This window comes from Heptranchias perlo, chromosome 2 (assembly GCF_035084215.1).
Source record: "Heptranchias perlo isolate sHepPer1 chromosome 2, sHepPer1.hap1, whole genome shotgun sequence".
Classification (NCBI taxonomy): domain Eukaryota; kingdom Metazoa; phylum Chordata; class Chondrichthyes; order Hexanchiformes; family Hexanchidae; genus Heptranchias; species Heptranchias perlo.
In genome coordinates, this window is record NC_090326.1 from 60,094,911 (window position 1) to 60,103,449 (window position 8,539).

Sequence of the window (8,539 nt, forward strand, 5' to 3'; positions counted from 1 at the left end):
GCGAGCTGATAATGGCGTGGCGAGAGCAACGGGGCCTTAGTGAATGATGGGACCAACAGTCTATCTCCTTTACTAATGAGATGTTAGGATTGAGAAAGAAATCGAGAAAGGATGGAGATGCAGGATGAATTAGGTATAGAAAGGGAAGTAAAGGTCCCAATATTTACGGGGAGGTGGGCGGTAGCGGGGGAGAAACCTTGAAATCCCTGGAACCCGGAGGTCCTGCCGACCTTAATGGCAGGATCTCTATCATTTTTCTTCCGTTTCCCGCCTGGCAGTGGGCAAATTGACAGGATGCTGAGCAGGAAAGATCGGGGCTTAGTGCGGGGGGAGCCCAGTAATCGGGAGGGAGAGAAGCAAAGATTGGGGCGTTTGGGGGGTGGGGGGCGGCGGGTTGGAGCCCGGCAGGTGGGAGGGAGGGAAAGATCGGTGGTTGGAGCGGGGGTCGGCCGATTGCAGGGCAGGCCGGAGATCGGGGGTTGGAGTGGTGGCTTGCCGATCGCAGCAGCGATCGACAAGAGTGTCCAAAGGTTTGCTTGAGGGGCGGTGGGGAGCTTACCTGCTCCTCCTGGCCCACAAGCACTTACCTTCTGCAGACAGTTGCTCCCGTCTCCATTTCACTGCCGGGTTTCCCAAGCTCTGGAAAACCTGGCTGACAACTAATTAAATTTAAATCAGGCTCCCAACCGCACTGTGGGAGCCTAATTTAAATATTATAATGAAGTATCCCGTCCCTCCAAGACAGCACATGCACGGCTCAAAACCCACTACCGTAAAATGGCAACAGGCGGGTCGGGGACGGGTTCCCCGATTTTTAATTTTCAACCCCGACCCCCTCCTGCCCATCGTGGAGGGGTTAATGTTGACCTAAAGAGAGAGACAGATTGAATTAAGTGAGAGAGAAAAAAAGAGACAGAAAGGAAAATAAGAAAAAAAATGTAAGAATTTTAAATTTAAAACAGCTCTAATAACAATTTACTACCTATAGGAATGAGTCTCCACAGTTTAAATTGTTCCCTTTCTGGGCTGCAGAGGTTGATTGGCATTTCAAGAACATAAATAATCTCCTCACTAAAAAGGTACTTACGCTGTTAAGTGCCAGCCCTAACATTCTACAGTGAGTTTATTTGGCAATTATTTTGCAAATTCAGGAACTTTGTGAAACTCACGGGAACGTTAAGGGCGAGATCCCGTTTTCGCGCAGCTAACAGCGGAACGGCACAAATTGTCCAGCATCTTGTTGTGATTCACAATTCATGGGGTATCTCTTCCTTGCCACAAGTTGCTGGACGATTTACACATTAATAACAACAAACACCTTGAAACTTGCCATTAAAGGGCGGCCTTTAAAGAGGAGATGGTTCGGGTACAGTCCAGGCACATTCCCACGAGGCAGAAAGGTAGGACAACTAAAGCCAGAGCTCCCTGAATGACAAAAAAGATAGTGAGTAAGATGAAACAGAAAAAAGGGGTGTATGACAGATGTAAGGCTGATAATACAAATGAGAACCAGGCAGAATATAGAAAGTTCAGAGGGGAAGTGAGAAAGGAAATAAGAGGAGCAAAGAAAGAGTATGAGAATAGACTGGTGGCCAATATAAAAGGGAATCCAAAAGTCTTCTACATGCATGTAAACGGGTAGTAAGAGGAGGGGTGGGGCCGAATAGGGACCATAAAGGAGATCTACTCGTGGAGGCAGAGGGGATGGCACAGGTACTAAATGAGTACTTTGCATCTGTCTTTACCAAGGAAGAAGATGCTGCCAGAGTCTCAGTAAAGGAAGATATAGTTTTTTTTTATTTGTTCATGGGATGTGGGCATCGCTGGCGAGGCCAGCATTTATTGCCCATCCCTAATTGCCCTTGAGAAGGTGGTGGTGAGCCGCCTTCTTGAACCGCTGCAGTCCGTGTGGTGAAGGTTCTTCCACAGTGCTGTTAGGAAGGGAGTTCCAGGATTTTGACCCAGCGACGATGAAGGAACAGCGATATATTTCCAAGTCGGGATGGTGTGTGACTTGGAGGGGAACGTGCAGGTGGTGTTGCTCCCATGTACCTGCTGCCCTTGTCCTTCTAGGTGGCAGAGGTCGCAGGTTTGGGAGGTGCTGTTGAAGAAGCCTTGGCGAGTTGCTGCAGTGCATCCTGTGGATGGTACACACTGCGGCCACAACGCGCTGGTGGTGAAGGGTGTGAACGTTTAGGGTGGTGGATGGGGTGCCAATCAAGCGGGCTGCTTTGTCCTGGATGGTGTCTAGCTTCTTGAGTGTTGTTGGAGCTGCACTCATCCAGGCAAGTGGAGAGTATTCCATCACTCTCCTGACTGTGCCTTGTAGATGGTGGAAAGGTTTTGGGGAGTCAGGAGGTGAGTCACTCACCGCAGAATCCCCAGCCTCTGACATGCTCTTGTAGGCTGGCCCAGTTAAATTTCTGGTCAATGGTGACCCCCAGGATGTTGATGGTGGGGGATTCGGCGATGGTAATGCCATTGAACGTCATGGGGAGGTGGTTGGACTCTCTCTTGTTGATGATGGTCATTGCCTGGCACTTGTCTGGCGCGAATGTTACTTATCAACCCAAGCCTGGATGTTGTCCAGGTCTTGCTGCAGGCGGGCACGGACTGCTTCATTATCTGAGGGGTTGCGAATGGAACGGAACACTGTGCAATCATCAGCGAACATCCCCATTTCTGACCTTATGATGGAGGGAAGGTCATTGATGAAGCAGCTGAAGATGGTTGGGCTTAGGACACTGCCCTGAGGAACTCCTGCAGCAGTGTCCTGGGGCTGAGATGATTGGCCTCCAACAACCACTACCATCTTCCTTTTGTGCTAGGTATGACTCCAGCCACTGGAGAGTTTTCCCCCTGATTCCCAGTTGAGATACTGAATGGGCTAAAAATTGATAAAGAAGAGGTACTAGAAAAGCTAGCTGTACTTCAAGTAGATAAGTCACCTGGTCCGAATGGGATCCACCCTCGGTTGCAGAGGGAAGTAAGGGTGGAAATTGCGGAGGTACTGGCTATAATCATCCAATCATCCTTAGATATGGGATGGTGCCAGAGGACTGGAGAATTGCAAATGTTACACCCTTGTTCAAAAAAAGGTGCAAGGATGAACCCAGCAACTATTGGCCAGTCAGTTTAACCTCGGTGGTAGAGAAACTTTTAGAAACAATAATCTGGGACAGAGTTAACAGTCACTTGGACGAGTGTGGATTGATTAGGGAAAGCCAGCACAGATTTGTTAAAGGCAAATCGTGTTTAACTAACCTGATAGAGTTTTTTGATGAGGTAACAGAGAGGATAGATGAGGGCAATGCTGTTGATGTGGTGTATATGGACTTTCAAAAGGCACTTGATAAAGTGCCGCATGGCAGGTTTATCAACATTGCGGCCCATGCAATAAAGGGGGCAGTGGCAACATGGATACAGAATTGGCTAAGTGACAGGAAACAGAGAGTAGTGGTGAACAGTTGCTTTTCTGGAGGGAGGTGTACAGTGATGTTCCCCAGGGGTCGGGATGGGACCACTGCTTTTCTTGATATATATTAGTGACTTGGACTTGGGTGTACAGGGCACAGTTTCCAAATTTGCAGATGACACAAAACTTGGAAGGGTAGTAAACAGTGAAGAGGATAATGATAGACTTCACGAGGATATAGACAGGTTGGTGGCATGGGCAGACACGTGGCAGATGAAATTTAACGCAGAAAAATGCGAACATTTTGGTAGGAAGAACGAGGAGAGGCAATATAAACTCGAGGGTAGAAATCTGAAAGGTTGAGAAAGGGGTTAAAAAAGCATACGGGATCCTGGGCTTTGTAAATAGAGGCATAGAGTACAAAAGCAAGGAAGTCATGATGAACCTTTATAAAACACTGGTTCGATCACAACTGGAGTATTGTGTCCCGTTCTGGGCACTGCACTTTAGGAAAGATGTGAAGGCCTTAGAGAGGGTGCAGAAGAGATTTACTAGAATGATTCCAGGGATGAAGGGCTTTAGTTACGTGGATAGACTGGAGAAGTTGGGATTGTTCTCCTTGGAACAGAAATGGTTGTGAGGAGATTTGATAGAGGTATTCAAAATCATGAAGGGTCTAGACAGATTAGATAGATACTGTTCCCATTGGTGGAAGGGTCAAGAACCAGAGGACATAGATTTAAGGTAATTGGCTAAAGAACCAAAGGTGACATGAGGAAAAACCTTTTTACACAGCGAGTGTTTAGGATCTGGAATGCGCTGCCTGAGGGGATGGTGGAGGCAGATTCAATCATGGCTTTCAAAAGGGAACTGGATAAGGACTTGAAAGGAAAACATTTGCAGGGCTCCGGGGATAGGGCGGGGAAGTGTGACTAGCTGGATTGCTCTTGCATAGAGCCGGCGCGGACTCGATGGGCCGAATGGCCTCTTTCCATGTTGTAACCTTTCTATGATTTTGGCAGCAAATTTTGGGCCAATATGTATGAAAGTGATTCCATGAATGCGTTTGGTAATTTTGTTGCCCACACGTTGATATTTTCACAATGATAAGATAAAATGGTGTGATTTAAATGATCACATTGTATAACTGTTTGGTACATCTTATAGTTTGCAAGCAGTCTAATTATACCTATTCACCAATGATACTGCATTTTGCATTTACAATCTTACAAAAAGTGATTTATTAGTGTTCACTCTGATGCACTGAGTGAGACTTGTGTTCATCACTGTTTGAATTTTTTTTGTTCCCTATTTTTGCTTGTCAATAATTTCTATTTTTTCTTTCACATTTCGCTGTTATTTCACATTTGGTAGAATTGCTCTACTACTAATAACACACACCATTTTTAAAAAAAAATTATTTAAAAAGCAATAAAAATTGCTGAAGCACTTTTGGATCGGGCACACCATCTTGACATAGAGCTAAATGAGCAGATTGTGGCTGCATGTTTCTGCCTGTTTGTAGTGAGAGCATATTTCATAGGCCGCATGTAGTGCACAGACAAGACACAATAGAATTACTGTTATGTTTGTCACTGCTGTAGAAATAATTCCCCCCCCCCCCCAAAAAAAAATCCGCTTTGTGCAAGTAAGGGAAAAATAACTTATAATTGAATTTTTCTACTAAGTTTTTTCCAAATACTGACACAAGAAGATTAGTCTTAAAAAAAATGCACTTTGTCTCAATATTATCTTGGAAGAATCCCTTATTTTCCTACTGTACTGCAGTTGAATATTGAAAATGGAGGGAAATTTGTTCGTGCAATGTGAAAATCCAAATGAATATCAATGATTTTATGCATTGATATAACATCAATCCGTGGTAATCTGCAGGTTTCCAAAACTCTTAAGTGTTGAGAATATTATTGTAAAAGTGACTTCAGCAATCTGAATATTGAAATTCAAGCATCAGTTGAGATTTGTAAACTGCTGAAGCTTCAGTCTTCTGGTTTATACCATCATCAGAACTCATTATTCTCCATGGTTAACAGCACAGCATGGTATTCAAAAAAATATTTTAAAAAATGTTTCAGATTCTTTCAGGTGATGGTCATATGTTGAACAAACTGAATCACTCACCATTGACTGTGATTTTCAGACGTTCTTCAACTAATGACATTCTATCATATCTTAGTGAGTTATGAGTCTTTCATACTCACAAAACAAGTGCTGTAACTCACTGTCACTGTCTGCTATACTGGTGTATAACTAACTATAAGGTGTTCCATCATGCTGTAATTAATATGAGATTATATCCAGCTCAAGTCAGAGTTGAAAATAACTGAACTACATCATATGTGGATTATCATGGTTTGTTCAAGTTGACAAAACAGTCCTCAATCACCTGGAACACATTTGATCTGTTTGTTTTTCTTTCTGCGGGAGGAGGGAATGAATTATGAGACACGGGCCCAGATTTTCCAGGGGATTTGCGCATCTATGTCATAAGGACCTTTTGAGCGGTACAAAAGAAAGGAAATTATGGTGTAGGTGACTTGCGCCATTAGTTATGCCACTCCATATTTTTCTGGGATTTTTGTGCTGCTCTGCTGTTACCCTCGCTGAAAACAGTCAGGAGGTAATTATCAAAGCTCCGACCTCCATTAAATCAATGGCAATCACGATTTTCCTATGTTTAAGCCAGTTTTCACGTTGCTGCCACCTAGACTTATAATGGCACTGGTGGCCTGGTAGTGGTTTGATTTATTGCTCCAAGATCGGATTTAAACTGTTAAAAATATATTACTGTTGCTAGGATTAAACAACAACTTGCATTTATATAGCGCCTTTAATGTAGTAAAATGGCCCAAGGTGCTTCACTGGTGCATAATCAGACAAAAAAGCTAGGATCTTTGAGTATCCACTCACCTGCATCTGGGATTTTCAATTTTAATATTGCCACGCCCTAAGTCTTAGATTGTTTTCAGAATTTAAATGACTCCTTCCCTGTTTTCTCATAGTGCTCAATCTTACTAAAGCCTCTAACACAACAATCATCTCTTCTAATAACTCTAATTTTCTCATTAATCACTATTGTTTCAATCAACTGAGTAAATTGATGCACATATACCTCAAAACCATTTTGTAAATCTTTGCTGTCTACAAAGATTTGCGATCTTCAGTCTCATTCAAACCAAAATAATTATCAGAACTTTTCATTATTGAAAATTCAAGGTTAGCTTGCTTAGCTCATTTTATGCCCTTTTAATCCATGAAAATAAAAGTCAATAATTATTTTATTCCTAAATTATTAATTTATAATGTAGCGACTTGGAGTAGCCTGAATTCAAAGATCTCACACGGCAGTAAAACTGACAATCTCAATGCTTGAAAAGGGATACTAAAGCTTAAAATAATTGTAAAGTTTAAGAAGTTAAAATCTCATTCACTGAAACCCCCCTGTGGATATTCGCACCAAGACCGCCTACTTCCACCTCCGGTCTCTGCTCCTGCTTCAGCTCATTAGCTGCTGAAATCCTCATCCATGTCTTTGTTACCTCTAGATTTGACTATTCCAATGCTCTCCTGGCCGGCCTTCCTTCTTGCACCCTCCGTAAACTTGAACTGATCCAAATCTTTGCTGCCTGTATCCTAACTCGCACCAAGTCCCGTGCACCCATTCATCCCTGTGCTCACTGACCAACATTGGCTCCCCGGCAAAACCTCGATTTTTAAAATTCTCAACCTTGTTTTCAAATCCCTCCATGGCCTTGCCCCTCCCTATCTCTGTAACCTCCTTCAGCTCTACAACCCTTCGAGATCTCTGCGCTCCTCCAATTCTGGCCTCTTGCGCATCCCTGATTTTAATCGCTGCACCATTGGCGGCCATGTCTTCAGCTGCCTAGGCCCTAAGCTCTGGAATTCCCTCCCTAAACCTCCACCTCTCCTTCCCCCTTTAAGACGCTCCTTAAAACTTACTTCTTTGACCAAGCTTTTGGTCACCTGTCCTAATATCTCCTTATGTGGCTCGGTGTCAAATTTTGTTTGAAAACACTCCTGTGAAGTGCCTTGAGAGGTTTTACTACGTTAAAGGCGCTATATAAATGCAAGTTGTTAGAACCATAGAAAAGATATAGCACAGAAGGGGGCCGTTCGCCCCATCGTGTCCGCGCCGGCTTGAAGAACAACCAGGTGCCCATTCTAATCCCACCTTCCAGCACCCGGTCCGTAGCCTCAGTGCTCACTGCGACATATTCTAATTAGAAAACCAGCAAAATTTGGAGCAAGTTAATCAACGGCGAGATCAGTGTGCTAGACGGCAAGATTTACGATGTATGTCGCCAATTTTGCTGTTGCAGGAAAATGTGTACAGGTATGTTTGAACTCCCTGCACTAAAATAGAACAATGTCAGCTCTTGTGCATCTGAATTTTTTTTTTGACTTTTTATTGGAATTGGTCCAATGCATGCCAGATATTTGCCCTTAGTCAAACTAAAAGTAGGAAAGCTGCCTGTTAAAAATATGATGTAATGTTAATTTGAAAAAGAAGTGCTCTGTAGACTTTTTAAAATTAATTTCAAAGCTATTTCTCACTGCTAGCTTCATTATCTAAAATGCTGCATAGCCATCAGAATATTAATTGTTTTTGTTATGCTAGAGGTGATGCCAATCAAGTGTGTAAAATGTAATGCTGGAAGCACATATATTCTTAATGAATCTTCTGTTTCATAATGTTTGTTACCCAAACCCAACAAAAATGTTTGGGAAGAGAATTCTGTTTACAAAATGTATGCATTTTCATAGTCTGGGCAGGTAGATAGTAATAGCTATGCAGAGTTATAATTAGCATATCACATCCTTGAATGCTGTTATGGTACTTTATTGATTTTAATTTACAAATATGAAAGGGATCTGAGTGAGAGAGGTTTTCCTTTCACATTGTGCATGTAATACCGTTTTAATTCACCAATGTTACTTTTATTGTAGGTTTTTATTTGTTTGTCATTTCACTTTTTGTGGGAAAAAACTTGTGCATTTATAATGTTTTGTTAGGGAGATAACAATGCAGTTGAATTATTTGAATCAAATTCTGGAATGTATTGCTTGGTGCCAATTATGAGAATT